This window comes from Aquila chrysaetos, chromosome 9 (assembly GCF_900496995.4).
Source record: "Aquila chrysaetos chrysaetos chromosome 9, bAquChr1.4, whole genome shotgun sequence".
Taxonomy (NCBI): Eukaryota; Metazoa; Chordata; class Aves; order Accipitriformes; family Accipitridae; genus Aquila; species Aquila chrysaetos.
Genome location: NC_044012.1, coordinates 17175197 through 17196484, shown reverse-complemented (window position 1 = coordinate 17196484; position 21288 = coordinate 17175197). Strand labels below are relative to the sequence as shown.

The following is a 21288-nucleotide window of genomic DNA, read 5'->3' as shown; positions in this document are numbered from 1 at the left end:
TATCCTTTGCTAGCTGAAATGTTTCGACTATACAGCAAAGAACCTTATGGGCTTGTGCTCTCAGAAGGTCAGCTAACGAGGCTTTAAAACCACAGTATGGGACTTATCTCCCTGCATGTCAGGATTGTTACTGCAGACGAAAGCATGCAGCTCTCTGGAGCTCCAAAGAAACCGAAGTTCATAGGGCGGGATTTGGCTTTCCAGGTTGGGCTGCTATTCCAATTGTGTGCAGCAAGCTGTATACAACTGGAGAATAAAATAATCAGAAAATGCAACTGCGAGTTTTTCTGCCTACCAGTGACAACATTAAGTGCTTTGCACTGTCCCCTCGGGATTTTAGCAAGCAAATAATTTTGGGTTTTTTTTTTTTTTGTGAATTTACTTTTAGTTTGGGTGCATATGAGGAGAATGAAGATTTCACGTTCAGTAAGCTGGTTTTGTTCTGTAAACATTAACTATGCATGTTAAAGCTGTCCTAGGGCAATCCTGATGTGCACGCAGTAGTGTTTTCATCTTTTCTATAAATATTTGTAGTTGATCATGCGTTACAATAGAGCATTCCTGTCTTTTGACTTTGCCCTTTTTTTTAGCTTGTTCATCTGATTTGCACAGAAGAGGGAAGAAGATTTTATGGAAAAGATAAACTGCAGACTCAACTCTTTGTGTAGATACATGTGTGTATGTTAGTAAAGTCTGCTGAAAAGCTATTTGTGGATTTCAGTGAGAAGGCATTGTCTCCATTTTTATGGAGCTAATGAAATCTTTGGGGTTTTGTTTATCTACATACAAAGTTCTGTGGAAAAAATGTGAGTGGGAATGACAAGTAAACTTCAGAAGTAAAAAGTTAGCTAGGTTCTATTATTGCATTTTAAATGTCATATTCATCTTCTTTCATTTCCTCTGTGAACACTTCCTCCAATTTTTGTATGCTACTATATTTCAAAACTTTTTGACCAATAAATGGAAGTCTTCTGATGTCATTCATGCTTTAAATACTTTGCTGCTCTTGGTATCCAAAAATGCCAGTGGTCTTAGGGGTGTGTTTCTGAGTGCCTTAGACTTCTGGAATAGCCAGAAGAATTTTGTGAATCACAGAAAAAGGTCATCCAGTCTCAGTGAAACAAAAACTTGTTTGTAGGATTGAGGATTAATATTTTTTAATTCCTTCTACTACATGACTTTATACCATAATATTGTTTCTGGTGTTGTTCAAGTATTGCCTAAGCCAGCAGTCAGAGCACCCTAAACTAGGCAGTTCCAAATCTGGGCAGGCATTTCGGCAACATGTTGTCCCTAGATCCTAAGTAAAATCTTCCTGTTTGTTGACTAGTAAAACAACAAAAGTTCTTCAGTGAAAAAAAATCCACAGTTGTAATTATTTTTTAGTTACTAGCAGGTCTACCTAAAAGCTTGAAATGATTTGACACTTGCATAGGTCCTTTGCATGATCCTAACTTCATGACAGGCTTTGCAAAATAACTTAAATGTAACATACAAAATGCAGTAAGATTTACCTGGGTTCTACCCTCTGTCAGTTTATGGCAATTTTGTATCTGGATTCAGATGTCTAATCATTTAAATACAGCTAAGCTCTCAAAAGCTAAACTCTCTGTATTTTTTAAATAAATACTTTTGCATTTATTATGTGACAAGTCTGTACATTTCAAACAATTATTTTAGAAATAAGCATAGGAAAGCTTTAGTTATGTATGGAGAATGTACTGCTCTAGTTTTTTTTTAAAGGAATAATTGAACATTACTGGTCTGATATCACTGTCTTTTCATTTGTCTTTCATCACTACGCCTTTCAATACCATTCATCTATGGACTAATGCAATGCCCGCTGAAGTCAATAGAAGTCATTCAGTTGACATCAATGAACAATAAACCAGGGCCTTTAAAAAGAAGAAGAAACTAGAGTTTACAAGGGTTAAACAGACCACTGAGGAAAAACACTCCGAGGCAGGAATTGTGACTTCTCCTGTGTCCATACAGAACCTGGCACTTCGCTGCCATACAGAATAGTGACAAAATAAACTGATCGTCGGTCTCCGCTGGTAGCTCTGATAAGGGAAGGCAGTTTTGCTAGTCAACATCTGAATTGTTTTTCTGTACAAAGCCTTAGTAGGTATCAATAATTGTAATACACAGTAAAAATCTGTTCAGATAGATGTCATTGATGCAGATGTTGAAAATCTTTTATTTTATTTGCTTCTGCCCAGTCTTTTCAAAGAACTCATACTTTGCTATCAGTCTTTCTTTGTTCTGATTAAGTTGTAATCACTCAAAAGCAGATTCAGAAGCTCCCCCTCCTTCCTTCACAGAGACTGTGTTTGTTTTATACCCAAATGTGACATTGCACACTAGCGCAATCGCAAAAGGCTGCAATGATCAATTGAGGGCCCAATCAGAGCCTAACAGATAGGCAGCCATTCGTCGCCGTTTGATATAAAAGGTGTTTTATTTCTCATCACTTTTTTGTCACTGAAAGAATGCTTCCTATGTGCAGATTAATTAAAGTGTAAACATTAAATATTGATTGATGCATTATCAGCATGGAGCAGTTGCCTCCACTCAGATTGATTCCTGCAGTGATTTATTGTCATATTTGTGGAGTCATTTCACTCGATAACAAAGAGAAATAGCCTGCTCCTTCTACCTTTCAGGCTTGCTTTCTGGCTCTTGGACTGCACCTCCTCGTCCTCAGTGACTCCCATTCTTTGCCTGCTGGAACTCACATGGCCTCACCGTATTTTCAGGAGAAAAGTTTAGGGCTTTCTATTTTGGCATTTGTGTAACAAGTTTATAGTTGAGTGGGAAGCTCACAGACCTGTGCTCTCAAATGGAACACCTCTGGTTAAGGCTTTCACCCCCTGTCCCACACAGCTGCTTTCCCTGACCCTGCTCAGGCACAACTTTGCGAGCACAGGTTCAAGTCATTCAAATTACCTCACTGCCAACTTGACAGAAAGGTGAACTTTCAACAGAGTAACATTGTTTAGGTCAGTTTTATGGCTAAATTACCCAATTAGTTACTCTGAGTAGGAGCACAGCCACACAATAGCATATCAATTTAAAGAATTTCAGGTTTTTACTCTCAGTTTTGGACAAATGCATAAAAGAGGCCTTCATTCAAGTCTTGTGGAGTATTTTAAAGTAAAACAAAGTTTTGTGGGATATTATTGAGCATCTGGATTAGAAAATCCTTTTTAAAAATTGTATTCAATTTCTGTAGCTTTTGGAAGCAGATTCAAACAAGATAGTAATCCAAATCCCTTCACTCTTCTCCCTGAAAATCTCTAACTCTGTATTCATCTGCATCAGGGGTGGCTGTTACACAGCACCACATGTTGTCAGATCCACTGCAGACAGCCGTCTGTGCCAAAAGGAGCTGTAGCCTCCGTGTCATGTATTTGTTCAAGACTGCTCTATTCCCTCTCTCAGCTGCGTTTTCACTGGGAGGATGGTCAGTCAGCATGTTTACAGCTAGAAACTGCCTGTGCTGGCTGGACGTACCCTCAGTAACCCAATCAGCTACTAAAGAAAATTATTTGTGAAATTGTTTTGTTCTGCAGTAACAAAACTTAATCTCTTACTTACATGGCTTTCACTTAACATTCAGCAAATTAGATTACTGAAAATCTACTGAAATCAAATGTATGAGTAAGGCCACAAAAATATGCGATAGGAAACTGGTGATCTTGGTTCAGTCAACCAATGAATCATTAACGTTTGGTCACAGTAGCAACAAATGCTAAACTTGTGAATTTACTGCAGCAGATAATTTCACTCCTAGACCTGCAGAAAATCATAGGAATGGTTTCCTCCAGCAGCAGCAGCCGTGCCAAACTGGCTCTCTAAGAACCATGTGCTATGATTTCTCTAAAAGGCTGTTGCAAAAATTGCACGAGACTTCCTTAAGATAGGTATTCGCTTGTACTGCTGCAATTCTGAACTATCCCTGTCACCCTCAAGCACTTGCTCAACAGCACTTTATTTAGAATGTTTTGATATTTTACAGATGTACCCAAACCTGGGAGAAAATGCTGCTATGCTAGGTCCCTCCTCCCCATGCATTTTCTACCAGATGCTCTTCCTGTCCTTCTTCTGCTCTGTCATTATCCATTCCAAGCCAAAATTCCTCCTTTTCGCATCAGCTTGCTGATATCTGGCAGTCACACCTGAATTTGGCACTCCTGAAATTAAAAAGCAAATCAACCAACCCTAAGGTATTGCAACAGTGTGCTCATCTGGATTCCTTCAAAACAGTGCTCTCGCAAGATCACTTTTCCCCTTCTCTTTGTTTGCTGTTGCCCTTCCTACCCACTGAACAAAACCGTTGTCACTTTTTGTTAGATTGTCAGCCTTATTGAAATTGTCAGCTTTGCCAGTCGAGGACCTTGCTTTCCTGTTTGTCTTTAACCAGCTGTGCAAACCAGCATGGCTGTATAACCACCACTGCTACAAATGCAGTGCTGTAAGTCCGCATGCTTGCAGACTGCTGTAAACAAAATCTGTTGTCACTGTAATTTTTGTGGAGAACATTTACATTTTTATAAAGCCTTTTATTCAATGATTCTAATGCTTTTTATGTAGAAATACAGAAATGTTCTTAAATGTCTCTAGTTATTTTTATATGAAAACGTGTCATCTATGAAAATAAAGTTTCTTTTAACACTTTTCATATGACAGATAAAGACTTTCTAACAACTAATATTCAGTCTGAATTGCATTATCATTGTTTAGATAGGGCCATGCAAGAACAAATTAAGAGAGATCTCAGTTGCAAAGGATCTGTTATGCAGATCAAATGTGGACCTGAGAAGCATGCACAGAACTCTTCCCTCTGGGTGACATTAGAGCAGCTTTGAAACCAGTTGGAAACCTGTTGGCTTTAATGGGCCCAGGCTTTCCTCCTCGTACCCAGTGGAAGGCATATAGAGATTCTTACACACAACTTGGACCTAGCTGTAACTTACTGTGTAACCACAAACAGTTCCCAGAAGGAAGCAGTACCAGGGAAGATGTCAGCTTTCAAAGAATTAAGGGCTGTGATTCTGTTGTGGTTTGTCTTGATGTAAGTTAGCCAGAAGGGCTTTGTAACTGCAGGTAGCTTTTCAACTGTTTGTCTTGATCTTTGCTTTACGTCTTTTTCAGTAAGGTGTCTAGCTGAGCTTGGTATTAGTGTGGTAAACTACTAAAACTAGAGTTACACTAGTTGGGTTTCTACTCAGAAGCAGCAGTGTAAGTCAGTGCACAGCAAGTCTGTATGCTTAATTTATTTCTCTCTTAGCCCCCACAGCTGTTCCTAACTGACTGCGGTGGGCAGCTAAGTAGAATGGACAGATAATAGGAATATGTGGGGAAACCATGGAACAGAGAATAGAAAACAGGTCTTTTTGATAGGTTGTGAAATCATTTTGTAAAAGCAGTGTATGATTTAATACTATGTCTCAAATATCATCCTCCAGATTCTGAAAGGAATGAGGTATTTGTGAACTGAGCTTTTCCCTCAGTGTGCTTCATTGCACCTCACTGTTATACAGCCGTTGTATAAAAGCCATACAAGAGTTAAGAATAAGAATTGTAAATTATTTAATTTGTTTGGGTGTTTCAAATAAGAGGAAAACTTGCTTTTTCCCTTATATGCTTTCACAGGATCATAGGATAGTTCAGGTTGGAAAGATACATGTCTTAGAGTACTTCTGTTGAATTCTGATTAGGGTTTCCTTTCACCATGGACAATTAAATCTGACATGAAGGAATACAAAAAGAGGTTTGTTAAGGATTTAGAAAGCTCAGTACTGACCTAGATGCTGGAATTTTAGATATGTTCATATACATAGGGATTGTAAACCTATAATAAGGACTCAAACTCACATGAAGTTCCCCCCTTTAAAAAAAAAAAAAAAAAAAAGAGAGAAAAAAGAAAAGAACAAAGTTGTGATGATGAACACAGGGTATAGAAGGCTGCAGCCCTTCACATTTTAGTGAAGAGACTGTCTGATCTGCAGTAGGAGTTGGATATTAATTCAAACCGGTCTGCTAATTTTCCATATAAAGTTACAGCTGTATGACCTTTTTAACCGAGTAGACTCTCTATATAAATTTAGATTAGCATATCGATGCAAATTAGCCTAGTGTTTTCTCGTATCTCTGTAAGACCTGCCAGATTAATACTGTTGCCCTAAATTGTGATATTTCCCCTCCAAAAATGAGTTTACCGTTTTTGTGGCAACAATTACAGGTTGCATGAGAATGCTGTGTTATTTCCTGAAATTGTATGTAATTTATTTTTAAGAGCTTGAAACATAGTTTTGAAGTTAAATGCATATCATCTTTGTAACTGCTCAGATCATGTTATTTTACAGTTCCTGAAATACTTTTGAAGTTAATTGCAAATTAGGGGAAAATAAATTACAACTTGTAGAGTGACCAGTATCTGATTATATGTAATATAATTAACTCCATCCTTCACATAATGTTTATCTTTAATAATTATCCAATGTACTTTAGAATAGTTGAAATGATTGGTGACTCTTTCCTTGGGGGGAGAGGTTAAGTTTGTTTGTAAGGTGTATTTTTAATTCACTTTCTGGGTCACCAGGACTGAACATTTTAAAAATCTGTTGTACTAATTAAAAAAATTATTTAATGTTAATTATAAGCAGATACAACTGCCATTGCTCAAAATAGTCTTTTATGATCATCTTCTCTAATTCTTTTTTACCTTCAGTACTTTGCCTTGCCAAAAATGGATTTGGTTTATTATTTGAATTTGAATATTATTATATTTAGGACCATGAAGTAGATTGGTAAGGCACATTTATCCTTTCTTTGCCTATTCTGTAGTCTACAAACATGACGTGATTTCAAATTAACAGAGTTCTATTAGGAGAAACTGTTTCAGTCCAAAAATAAGATTTTTCATTCTTAGACTATAACTTGTATTATGACAGAAATTAACATTTTTGTGACCTGTAATTAACTGTGTCTCCTCATGCTATAAATAAGGTTTGGCAGCTATAGCTGGAGTCAACTGTATCTTGAGGTCTAGTTATCTGTAGCTGTTTTTTTATTTATAGCTTTTTGTATTTGCTAATGACACTGCAGACTTCAGGGATGCAGACAATAAAGAGCACAAATAAAATCTGTGGCTGGTGTCTGCAGCCCTGTTCCATTTCATTCCTGCATTGGCATCAGAGTTTCCTCAAATTCTTCCTGTGCTTGGAAATCTCCGGGGATAGCATTCAAGTCTTTCATGCTGCTAGTAATTCCAGTCTGCACCATTAAAGCTGCATTTTCTAACCATCCCTTGGTAATTGTTGCAAGGACTTAGACAAGTAAGACTATCCAAAGGCATCACTAAGGTCAAACTGTGGTAGAAAGTGCTCTGATTTTATCCTGGAGATTGATGCTTGTATCACCTTTTTTTCAATTCAGCAGCTGGGGTTATAAAATGTACTTGCAATCACTGATAACACGTTAGATCAGACTACAAGTGGAGTAACACAGTATTTTATACACTGTGTGTAGTTTTACCTAATGCAACAATAAATCAGTGAAGGCAGAGGTCTTTTGTAAATTTTAATGAAAATTCAACTGCTGAAAACATAGTTACTTCTGGCTGAAGTTCTAGAAATATGAATTTTCTTCGGTTCTTTAAAGCTGTAAAAATTGTTTTAACTACAAATTTTCTGGGAAGGCAGTAAAGAAACAAGCAATAAAAGAAGAGACGGTGCATTCAATATATTATAATTACTTTGTCATTGGCTATAAGCAAACTGAGGGGAGAGGGCCAGACGATAAAATGTACTTCGAGTCAGCTGTAAAAAATTCCCTTTACTGAGCACAATCTAAAAACAATCTCTATACAAGAATGAGACAGAAATTGGGAGAATGGGCCTATTGTACCATTTCATGGATATAAAATAACGATAAAATTCAAAAATATTTAGCAGCTGATCAATAAACCACATTTTTATGCAAGTCCAGAAGGCTTAGTAGAGAGCTTTTTTTGCCAGATTATTATAACTAGTGAAAAATATGCTTTTCTTTTCTTTCACTGAATTTTTATGTTGCAAAGTATCAGTTATATATAGTAAACCTAATTAATATTTATTAAATGGGTGACACAAGAGGGAGAAATAGAGTATTAAAGAATATACCAATATGCTACTAGACTTCTATAGCATTTTTCTTGTAAGTTTTAAAGCAATGTTTCTGTGAAATTAACATTATTCTTTCCTTAAACCCGCCTACCTACAGAAACTGACCTAAAGTTGATACCAAGTGACCATGCTTATTAGAATACTGAAATTTTGAACAGCATTAAGCAGAATGTACACTTGGTTTTTGTCTAAAAGTCGAGCAGGAAGACAGTTTATTCAGTTCTTCACTTGCCCAAGGTGGATTTTTGCTTGGTTGCTTTTTTTATAAATTATGTCATGCACATGTAGGATTTTTTTAATTATTTTTTTTAACAACATAAACTGAGAGATGTTATTCATTATTGCTTGTAGTTTGCTTGTTTTTCTGCTATGTTTCAGATGTTCTTCTCAAATTTCATACACTTTGGAGTACATTGGTTAATGGAGAGTTGGTTGACTTTTGACTTTGATACTTTCATGATTGATTCAGAGTAGAACTAGTAAGATCAAAAAAGAATATTAAAAAACCCAGTTATAACAGATAAAATTTGAAATGAAACATCTTTAAAAGGCTTAAAAAATGATACTCCTTTTCATTATTATTAGTGTTTCCACACAGAAATTATGAATTATGCATATCGGGTAGTTTCTTGTTAGCCTCCTCACAAACTTAAAATGATTGTCAGAATTGCATAGGAAAAGATTTAAAATCTGATTCTTTGACCTCATTTATATGATTCTCCATGTACAGTTTCATTGGCTTTAAGGAGTTGTTTCCAAATTATATTGGTGTCAGGCTAGAATCAAATAATCACAGTTCAAACACCACACACACCACTCGTATCCATACAACATCACTGGCTTTCATGAACTTAAAAGGTACAAGTGGTGAGCTGCTACATCTTATCTGCATGTTCGAGGAAATAGATTTTATTCCGTTGCCTCTGGTGGCTTTATACCTGCATATACAAACGATGTTTTTGTCTCAAAGTATCATACGTTATAACTAGCTAAAAGGTATTTCCTAATATTGTTTCTCTTATGGAAACTGCATGATATGAACTACTTTCTGATCTTTACTTGGAGAATACCTAAGTAACTATCAATTTACTGTCTAGTTGTCATCTCCCACCACATAAACTCTTATTAAAGTAATAATGATAATAACAGCAAAAGCACTGGCCAAGAGATTTATATTTAGGCAGTGAATAAAAGCCTTGAGAAAGCCTGTAGTAGTTTTGAAAAATATTCTATCTAGAATGACAAAAGTGAAAACTGTTTAGAAGCCACCATCCAGGGGAGGAATGCTGTATATCCTTTAGAAACTCTGTTGACTTTCACAGACTGCTTGGAAAAAGTTAGCATCCGTTTTGTGAAAGTATATTCCTTCATGTGTTGTGATATATTTCTGCAAAGCAAACTTACTATCAAGCAGAACAAGTTTTCCTATGGCTGGGCATCTGTTTCTGCTCAGCCAAGGTGCATCTGGGAATGTATTTCCCCTTGCAGCAGCAGGTGGCGTTGAATAGCTCACGTTATTTTCACACTCATAATCATTTTGTCTTACATGTAAAAACTTCTCTTCCAAAAGAGATAATCCGCAATAGAATTCAAGACGTTTTTATAGATGCAGCAGACTTTCTATGTGACAAAAGTGGTGGTCATATTCTTCCAACTTTAATCACGATGAGAATTAAGACTATAAATAATGTATTTAAGGAACAGCAAGAATAGGTGTGATAGAGTAATATTTTAATTACATTTTATTTTTCTAACCACAAAAATCTATTGAAGCACCACAGAGTTCATGTTGTGATAAGGTCATGTTACCATGTACCAGCACTCATTCACTCTGCAGCGAATTCACAAACCTGAGTTAGTTTTGTGGCATTCTTTGCACACTCTACCTCCACTGAACAAAGGAACTGATTATCCTCCCAAATACATTATCTGTGTGTCTTCACTGAATATATAGCAGTGTTGCAGATTTACACTATGGTAAGTGAGAACACAGTGAGAATTAACATCTTCTGAACTTCTTTCTGAACCTATTTCTAAAAATTAAGAGGCGTTGCAGCAGCAGTTCAAAACAGACCTTCAAATGACTTCTTAAGTTTATTTTTTAAAAATGACACACATGTGAAACAAAAGAATTTATTTTTACCTGCACACAAGTAAAATTTAAGAACAGAAATCTTCTACAACCAAGTGCCTATACATCAGTCTACAGTTAAGTTAGTCTCAGTACTGATTATGAGTATTTAAGAAATCCATCCATCTTTCTTTCATCAACAGTCAGAGTATTCCATTTGCATATCTAATAATTTATGGCATGTCCTGACCCCAAGCAGTAATTGAACCAATAGATTTTCAGCCTAGGTTTACTCCAGTCTGGCTGCCACAGTAATGTAACTCTGCAGGAATTTTGGATTACTCAAAATGCCATCTCCTCTTCTGAGAGGCTGACAGTCACAGGCAAAAATTTAACCTCCCAAATGTCAAGGTAAAAACTCCATTGCCTAATTTAGACTATCTAACTCTCCTTTTGGAATACTTCAGATGAAAACAGGAGGGCACCATGATTATGCACTGGAAGACTGTCTTTAGTGTAAGACTCTAGTGATAAATGAATTCTCCTAACAGTTTAAAACCGTGTAAGAGTCTAAATCTTAGAGCAAAAGGGGGAAATCTATATACCAGAGCTCATAACTAATAATGTAAAAATTAAAAAGGAAAAAAAAAAAGGCGAGAAACTGTTATATTAGCGAGGAATCTCATGATCAGAGACAGACTGACAAGAATTGAGCTGGGAGGAGATTTGGAAGGGGGAGATGGGGTGCTTTTCTGACTCAAGCAAGCCATGGCACAGGGCAAAAACACCCAGCCAAGTGCCTGTGTTTCTTCTTCTCAAAATGTGGTTTAGAGGCCAATTTCAAGGCAGCGTTATATGCTTCAGTAAAGTGTTCTCAAAAGCTTTGAGCAAGAAAAATACCAGCAAACACACAGCTCTGCACTGTTGCAGTCTCTTGGCTGAATACTAACTATAGAGAAAATGCAGCCGAGGAAGCTGTGGGTTTACAGCAGGTATTGCTTGGGAAACTCCCTCTGCTATTCAGCCACTTCTGAGTGCAGGTGAAGGAGCAGGCGTGCAGACTGGTCATGCTGCTCCTTCCAAATCATATTCCAGATATTATGAAAAGGTGCTGGGTTTGAAATTTTATAACAACTCTCATCGGTCGGCTATTTTGTTTTCCTGAAAAGGAGCTCAATTGAATAAGCTCTGGCAGACACACAGAGCTGTGCTGTTGCCACTGACCCAAGTCCCAAAACAACACATACAGGCTGTGAGAAAATGCTACTGTCTCACAACTTTGGAGGAAAAAAAAAAAAAGAGCAGCAAAGGTACAAAATCTGACCCAGTCCTCAATTAATAGCATAAGCAGTATTTATCTATTGATGATCAAGTGCTGCCATTGTTCCTTGGTAGCTAAGTTCAATGATGATAGACAACTTGGAAAACAGGTAGATAGACAGAAAGATAGATATCCTCAGCTACTTCAACCATCCATAATATCCCATGTGCTGCCATCCCTGCTTTAGCCTGACCAATTGCCTCAGTAACATGTTCCATCTTGTCCGATCAATATTAGCTCTTCAGTAACTCTTGGCAGAGTTACAGCTATCTGCTAGCACAGGAAGAACCTCCTCTTGCCTTATTGTACAAAAGACAGTCATATGGAAGAAGAAACACCATTATCTATTTAAATACTTTCATTTAATTGCTTTCATTGACTTGTTTTTGGCTCTGATACCTTTTTTTTGGTACCTGTTATGCAAATACTTTAGAGAAAAAAACATATTGAAGTATCAGAAAACGAACAAACATTGAAGAGTTTAACAGGAAATCTGGGTTTGGTGCCCAACCAATTACTGTGTGCCTCAATTCTGCAGATTTAAAATGGGATTAACTATACCATTAAATCACCTGTTGTAAGACTAAGGTTATTCATGTGATTAGCAGACCTATATAAAAACAAGATCCAGGGGCAGAATTGCTGCTGTTTCCTCCCAAGCTTAGGAGCTGACTGAGATACTGAAGGATGATATGACACAGTAGTGCAGGATCAAAAGGAGGGGAAGGCAGGGCCATGTGTGGTATGGGAATAACAGCACTGGAAGAAAAATGTCCCTGGCTTTAGTACCCAAAATCTCTCATTAACTGGCAAAGGGAGGACAGAATAGAATAAAACGTTCCTTATCCCACCCAGCTGCTGCTGAAAGAGTGGGTGTTCCTGGTGGGCGTCTGGGAAAACAGCAAATACCAGTGAGAGACAGAAATTGTGACATCTCCCTTGGTACCCTGAGGACATACAGAATGGTGGGAAGTTTCCTGTGTTATCTGTGTGATCACTGAAAGTTCTCCTTACCGTAATGCACAGAGCAATAGGGGATAAATCCTGTTTTGTTAAAGTAAAATGCAGCTCAGCTGAAGTGATCTGCAAAAATGTTAAGGAGAACAAAAATATCCCTTCGCTATAAACTGTTGATCTCCCATGTTTCTGGCTCCTCTGTCAACATTAGCCTGTCACTATTTCTGTCCTTTTCTCCTTTTTCTTTTTGGTTTTTTTTTTTGTTTGTTTGTTTGTTTGTTTGTTTGTTTTCCTTTCCTTCTTTTCTGACAGGTTCCTTCAACCATGCTTCTTTTCCAGATCGGAGATGAAAGGCACAGGTGGAGAGTCAATTGCCTAACTGTCATAAGGCTAAATATTTTTTCACTTGCTTAAGATGTAATAAGTCCTGGAGTGCTCTCTGCTTACACAAGTGGATTTCAGCGCAGAAGCGTGCTCCAGAAAGGTGTTTGTGTAGAAGAGGGGAAAATTCTGCAGGTCAGTGTAATCTCTGTTACTCTAAGAATTACTGAGTGTAATGTGGTGTGGGTTGTTGGGGTTTTTTTTCCCTTTAATGAAGCAGTGGCTTATGGGAAAGATTAATGGCTATAAAATCTGCATCCTAATAGTGTCAGAACCTCAATATCAAACGTCAGAAGCTCTGAAGGTAGAGGCCTTCCAATTGGTATTTTAAGTTGTTGCTGAGCAACCTGTTCATTTAAATCAAAAAAATGGGTTTGATCCTTCAGGTTTTTCCCCTAAAATTTCCACACTAGGACAGCAGTCACATGATGGGCTCAAAATCCCATCATGTTCTTCAGGGCAAATGCCTCTTACTGAGATGGGGGTGTAAAGGCAAGGGTGCAGAAAGCTTACTGGCTCATGAACAACTCTGTATGTTGCTTTATAGAGGGAGCATACTGCAGAATGTGCACCCCAGCTAGTTTTATCATGGTGAGGAGAGCACAGCACAGCACAAGAGATGAGGCTACTACAAGAGGTGGTACAAGAAAACCTGCCTTTAGAAGGAGGATAAAATGTAAGGAAGCTCATGTAAGTAACAGGTTTGTTTCAGGTTGAAAGTTAGTTTTCCTTTTTTCATCTGTTTTTTTCAGGTTAAAGTCGCTAAATGAAAACCAACTGTTTGGTGGGCAGTTATTCTCTGAAGTTGACTGACAGAGGAACCCATTTATGAAAAAGGAAACAATAGAAGTACAGCATCACAACAGCAGCAGAAACCAACTCACTGGAGATGGCAGATGGACAGCACACTAGTAGTTATGGTTAATATTTAGTCATTCTCAATAACAGCTTGTCCCAGTGTGGGGAGGAGCTGGAAAATACCCATGAGTGCTCTCGTCAGCTGTGGTTAGCTCAACAGAGGCCTCTGCTGAGCAAATAGGAACTGCCCGAGACAAGCTCAAAAACACACCAAGCATCTCGCCTTCACGTACCTTTATAAGGACCATGTAGTACTCCTCTTACAGGCAATTTTGTGAGGAAAGAAAATTCCAAAGGGACAGATAAGTGTGAATAGATCTGTCTTATTTCTATGGAAAAAAAAAAAAAAATCAAGAGCTGTGCCTTATGAAATAAGAATGTTCACACATGGTTTGCAATTAGAGATGATTTTATATATTTTGCTGTAATTTTGTTTATTAAAGGTTCAAAAGTTATTTGAGCAATTGTACCAGAGAGAATGTGATTTGCAGTAAGATTTAAAGTATACCTTTGGATCATTTCAAACTGTCTTCTGTCTTTGTTTAACTGAATATGCCATGCTGAAACTGAATCAAACCATTGATTTATCAGAAGTGCTTTATTCTTCACTCTAGATCTATGCAGATCTAAGCTATAAACCAGGAAAGCAGTAAAAAGTTGCATTTGTAAATATTTTAGAGAAGACTGTTGTTCTGTGGAGCTTTATGCTGTTTTCTCTGGTGCTATTGAGTGCTTTGTAGAAGCTCATTTGGGAAATGTATTCTTTGATTTTGGTAATCAATTGATCAACATTTGAAGCTTTTCTCAGACACACAGTTATTGTGAAGAGCAGTACTTTCAAATACCCATTTGATTGTGTTTGTGATGCTTGCTTTATTCGACTCTGCTCCAGGCAAATTAAAATGTACTGCTATATAATAAGTATGGGAAGGTTAGCATTCACACTTTAGGGATAAAACATTTTGACAGTTCTATTCTACATTTGCATTTAAAAATTTTAACGCTTTTGATTAGACCCTATGTTTATCGTAGGATCTCTTGTAGGCATTACTACTGTGAGATTGTTACCTTTTAGGATTTGTTCTGGACTGCTTCTCTGTGGGGAAGCACAAAAGCCTGCTGGTTCCACATACATCTTGTTTTCTGGTCCACAGTATGTCTCATTTTCTTTAATTTCTCATGGGGGTCCAACTGTACCGCTACTGCTGAGTCATTCTCATTTCTTTCTGAGGTTTTTTGATGTGCAGAGTTAGGGAAAGACATATGCATAGGTCTCTCTTACATGCTTGGTATATTTTTCCTACTGGTCTCCAAATTCTCAATTTTTGGTGCACAGTAGAATCCCCAAGGGAACAGAGGCAGACATTGTCTGGAGAGAGACAAGAGATACTGCCACAACATCCATTATTTTTTTAGCCAGTGGACAGGTGATACTTAAACACAGCATATGCACAGACAATGGTGAACATTCTGAGCTCATGAAAACCATCACTGACACAGGCTGATGTCTGAAGGACTGGTCACTAGAACTGTCTGTATTATTTGCTCCTCTTTTATTTTATCCTTCGTCTTTCTGTATTAGTAACGTTCAGGAGGGATTCAGATAACCTGATGGAACGTCTACAACATTGCTATCACCAAGAAACATTCACTGAGGTAATAAGGCAAATGTACACTGTCTCAAGAGGTTTGTGTGTAAATTAGACCCAGCGATAGGAAAAAAAAACCCAAACCAACAAACAAACTGGCTAGTTAAGTTACTTCAGACTTTTCAGAAGAGCAGAGAGAAGCAAGAAAACATTGTAGGTTTTACCAGGAAAATGTATTTGAGCTGAAATAAGGTCTTCTCCCTGATAGTTTAGCCAGTCCCTAGAGGCTTTGTGTAATTATTATTAGATTTACCTTGAGAAGGATATGGACTTAGGTGGTACCAGAAATCTTGTGTGGTGAATTCTCCGGGAACTCCTTCCTGCATTAGGCCCCATTACTCTGGCTCCAAAGCCCAGGAAACTCAAACACCCTCATAGACTGCTGCTCTTTTCCATACCTCCCTTCACTTCTGGGAGCTGTTTCTTCTGTATCTGCAATAAATAGCAGAGAAGAGAAGTACTATGGGGATTCAGACATATGATATGTACAAAGTCATGCTTTCTGATTGTGAAGGGGACCACAAGTAAATCCTCCCTGTGCACCCACATTGGATCTTGCATTGAAAAACATCAAAATCTGAACTATACAGAGGCTATGCAGCGCTATGGGTAAGTACATTGGCCTTTCACGTCTTATTATGTTGTTAATTAGTTAATGTTTGTAAAGCACTTTGAAGATGAAAAGCCCTATATAAGTTCTAAGTGTTATTATCTCTAGAGACCTGGGTTCAATTCAAAGGTGCTTAATTACATATGCCATAAATTAGACTTAATGAGTTGTGGAATCATATGCTTTATGTGATGCATGCAGGCTTCTCAGCTAGATCTAGGCCTTATAATCTGCTGCAGTACTTCTTTAGGTATTCAGAGCTGTTAAGAAAAATTACACAAAAATAGAGCAGATAATTTCTAAAAATAATCGGACTGCACTTCAGTACTATTTAGGACTTGGTGAAGCAAATTACCAGGAGCTTTGCTCTGCTGTATCTAGTGATTTTTTAGTAACCAACTTCAAATTGCTGAAGGTAACATCATTGTTTTTAAATTGTGGTATAGACATGATTCTAACTTTTACTTCTGTCCCATATTTTGATTTAGCAGAAGGGAGCTGAGAGATATTAGTATGACTGCTGTCCTTCCAGTGATGCCCTGAAATGTCCCATCAGGGCTGGGGACCTCTTGGTATTGGGTTATGTTCACAAGCATAAGAAAAGAAGTTCCCAGCTCTAGAGATACTATCATATAATTTACAGCAAACCATTACAAGCGGGTAAGTGCAAAAAGGGGAAGTAACGGTTATAGGAAAATGTGGTTTCATTGGCTTTGCAGAGCTGAGAGTTTCCATGTTATGTAACTTATATATTTTGTGGCCAGAAAGCTACAGAATTTGCCCCACTCAAGCCCAGGCATGAGGGTGTCTGTCCAGCAATGAGTACAGATAGCTAGCTGCTCCTGGTTGTTCCTCAACCAGCAGTGTTCAGAGACGCAGAAAACCAGCAGGTTCGTTCTCCTGTCCTAAAGTGGCTCCCACGTGTTCCTGCAGCAGAATATCTCCATTTTACCTTGGGCCTTTCACAGGCACAGAGAGAAGCAGGATTTATCCTGCGTATAAATATGTTAGAAGTGATTGTGTTCATTAGTACAACCTAAGTAGATTGGAAAAACTAATTAATAGCAATTTACTATAAGTGTCTCTAACAGACTTACTTGAAAGTATTTATCCTGAAGTGAAAGTCATTTGATTTTGTTAATGTTTATTGTAAGCATATGCAGACTATCTTCCAGGGGAAAATGTATTTTTGAGTACTCCAGACAATTGAAACTAGTGAGCCCACTGTCTGGAGAAAGCATCTGTAACCACAGCCAAAAGAGGAACGAGATTTCCGACATTCTTTCAAGACATGTGTTTGAAGCATGGGTTCTCACCACTTTCAGAGTGACTTGCAGGCCATTTTCTTTATATAGATTTAGACAAGTCAATGTGGTCCTAGATTCATCTTGATAAATGCCTTTGTGATTTCTCCCTTGTCCATTTTCTCCTGTGTTATTCTATTGCTTATTTCAAATAGGACTCTGTTCTCAAGAAACTTTAAATGGGACAAAGCATAGTTTTGGACTGTTTTTTACCGCTCACATTTCTGTATTTCTAAGAAATTAATCTAGTCTTAGACCTTAATTACTGGGGTGCATCTCCTTCAAAAACAAGATACAGTTTTGTTGAATACTTTTCAAATACTCTAATAAATAGGAACTTCACATGAATGCTGATTTGAGTTCCAGGCTGTGGTTAAACGTTTTAATAGTGTAGCATACTTATCAGCAAACCTTTCCTTCCCCACCCTACCCCCTTCCCTTTTTACAATGAACAGATTTTTATCCGACCAGCTCGTGACTTGGGGATTTTTACAAGCAGGTTTGGGAACTTGTCCAATATTTTGAAATTTGAGCCTGAAAACAACAACAACAAAATCTTTGAAAAATGGTGTTTTAAATAGTGTGTATCAACTGGATAAAATTTTGACTTGCTGAAGTGCACACAGGATTCTGTTGTCTGACCTAACTATCGCAACTGGAAGTCACCCGTCTGATTCCTTTTTTTAATACTCCAAGACACCATATATACTAGCGTAACTCCATTGAGGTACCAAATCAATGGAGCTGTAAGACCCTCTTCATTTCTGAACTACTATAGCCTTTTGTCAAAAGGCGGTAAGAATATTCACATTGTTATTATTTCATCTGGGCATTTTAAGTCTGTCTCTTTTCCTCCTCTGTTTCCAAGATGTTAGTGACTGACATACTCTAGCAGTGATATCACTCTTGCTTAAACATCAGTGAAGAAGCTATCCAAGCAACTGAGAATGTTGTAAGCTCTAGCTGCTGCGCTGAACTGCCTGTTACAGAGACATCGGGCAGGAGGAACAAGCATACAGCGTTGTGAAAGCGCTTTTTTACAGCCAGGCCTCCAACTCTGACCAAGTGTGCTAATGGCTGATAAGGGTGCTCTTTGAGAAAACAATTCATGGGTTACAAGAAGCATTAAATGTGCATGGAGAAACATCTTGGTGAGTTAATACCCAGTAAAGAACTCTGGTCACTTGGCGATTGTGTTTGTTGACCCAGTTAGGAGTTTTACAAAAACAGTCACCATCCTTTTGACTTGTGACTTCCCCAGTCATTTTCCTGTTTAAGTCCCTAATTTAACAAAGCACTAATCTGTCTCTCTCTGAAAGTCTTTGACCATGGAAACAGTGCTCATGAGGTCTGGGAGACTTCTGGATCATTACTGCCTCCACCTTCCTCTGCCTGTCTGCGAGCAAGGGGTTATCACAGGTCAGCTGCAGAACAGAAGGTGGGGCAGTAAGTTGTGGTGTAAGCACAGATTTTATACTGATGTGTCTGATTTTTATACCAGCCTGGATGAAGAGCATCCATCAGAATATGGTGCAGATACATGTGAATCATCATAAACTCCCTGATAGCTGTTGTTTATTTCAGTGGACCTGTGGATTTTGTTTCAGCAGACCTGAAAAGTTTACTGATGATCTGCTGCATGATTGTTGAATTTCTTTCTCTCTACGGTGAAGATGTGGTGCAGAAAGGAAGAAAATCACACATAAAATGCAAAAAAAAAAAAAAAGATTGGTTGGTTGATTGAACTGTTGGTCTCAGCAGGGGAAGGGTGAGAAGCACAAAGGGCTTTCAAAATTACTAGTATCACCAGTGTGATATGGTTTAAATTTTAAACACATGTAAAGCTTTTTAAAATCATACTAATTAGTTTCTATTGTTCAATATTACTGTAATATCTATTACAGTGCTGGGAGGAACAGTTTAGTATGAAAGCATTGAGAATTACGTTCATAGATATTCAATTCCAGAAGTACTATTATGACACCAAATATTTTAGTTTCTCGCACAGGCCTACGTATTCCTTCAGCCAGAAGCTCTGTCCTCTGGTTGAACAAGAGCATGCCTCAGTTTAACTCTCAGTTCAGTAAGATGTTTCTATTCTGAATGTTACTTAAGCTTAAATTTAGACATGTCTGTTAAGTCCATTGCATTTTTGTTGACTGAGGTTAATAAGCTTGGAGTTAACAGCAGGCTGAAGTGGTATTTTGAACCAGGGTTTGATTTGACAATATGTAACAAAGTACATGTGCACACCAACACTTCTATTCTTTTCAAGTTTCCTCAGGAAATAGGCAGTGAAATTATTTCATAAGTATTCATCAGGAAATCTGCTTTATTATGACTAAGTCTTTACAGTTAAGCCTAAACTTAGCTCTGCACTAGGTGTTGATTGAAATTTTGACTTAAGTAGGAGCACAGTCCATGACTATATGCATCTAGTGAGAGAGATTTATTAATTGAGGTGGTCAAGTCACACTGTTGCCTGGCAAAGGATATCAGAAAGCTTTTAGGCTTAAAAATGAACAACTCCATAAAGCTGGGGTTTGTCATGGAAACATCATCACACCAACCAATTGGTGTTATTCGTTCACCCCATTAGAGTAATTATTTGTAATTGTTATTACTGTAGCATATGTCCAGCACTTAAACAGCGCCTATTACTGGGAAGAGCTGGATTATTCATCAGGAGAAACCGAGAAATTGAGTTGAAAATGCCAAATCAGGCAGGCAGATGGAATTATCTCATGTGGCATTCACTCTGAAAAGAATTTATTTTTTTTTTCTTTCACTTCCTCATGCATGCAAACAAGGAAGCGAATGAACGCTATCTCCCAGTTTCACAAGAAAAGAGTAAGAAGTCAGAAATACCGTAACCACTGAAAGACAGCTTGAATATAGAAACACTTTGGTGGACCCAATCTTCAGGAGTGCACTCAGTTTGGCTGACGCTGAGGGGTACTTCTGACCCACCAAGACACACTCCTGTGAGCAGTGAGCTCTGACCCAGTGTCACTGACAAAGGTAGAAACAGCCCTTCGGTCAGCCATGAGCAAAGATCAAATCCACAGAGAATTTCAACCACTGTATGTACTGCCCTTCTAGTAGAAAAAGATCAGGGTATATACGGATAATCTATCACCACTGTTTTTTCAGAAACCCCAAATCCTGCAGAGTTGTTTTGGATTAAGAGAGAGGAAAAGGATGGGACTCTTGTCTAAGTGCCAGGTAGATTGTTTTATTTCCTTCCATTAAAATTGTCATAATTAATGAAGAATCTGATTCTAAAATTGTTCTTAAAAATAGATCACATCAGCTGTATATTTTCATTTATGAATTCCCATGCACTGATAACGTGATTCACGCTAATGTGATTTAAGAGTCAGAATTAAAAAGTATTCAAAACATGCAATTGTTTCATCTAGATTCCTGAGAGGAACCTGAGGTCCTTTGAAATTTTGCTCAGAATTACCCAAGATTATGAAAAAATGCTCTCTTGTTTACACATTAATTTGCTTACAGTTAGCTTTGCAATATCCTTAAAAAAAAATTGATGTTACACCCATCTGCATGCACTTAAGTTCGGTCTACTAAAATGTAATGCTTGAGCTCATGATGAAAGCTACAACAATTGTTTGCCCTCACAATACAAAAGGAAATAAAACGAAGGGTTCGGAATGGACTAACTGTTGCAAATCAAGACTTCAAAATCTCTGTTAAACTACTTGCTGGTCACTACCATTTATTACAAGAAGAGGCACTTATCAGAGATAAAGATATTTTGGAGCAAAACCATAATGCTGAATGTTCATATTATAGTGATGATGAGGCAGCATTATTGTCTTTCCAGTGCCACTAAAGTGAGAGTTTTCAGTTACATCAATTTTTTAAAATCAGGGGGTTTGGCTCTTGTTTGACAAAGATCTCAAAGAGATAAGTTAAGCCTATTAGCCTGAATGTGACAGTTAA

At 37.7% G+C, this 21288-nt stretch overlaps 1 long non-coding RNA gene across 2 annotated transcripts in view; it reads left to right on the top strand.

Moving 5' to 3' along the window:
* The window catches only part of LOC115345614, a 32051-nt gene extending 13212 nt beyond the window's left edge, over positions 1–18839 (top strand). For both annotated transcript variants that reach the window (XR_003924887.1, XR_003924886.1), the window contains 2 exons: positions 12833–13036; positions 13654–18839. This is a non-coding gene — a long non-coding RNA (uncharacterized LOC115345614). The remainder of the gene's footprint in view (positions 1–12832; positions 13037–13653) is intronic.
* Positions 18840–21288: the final 2449 nt, after the last annotated feature.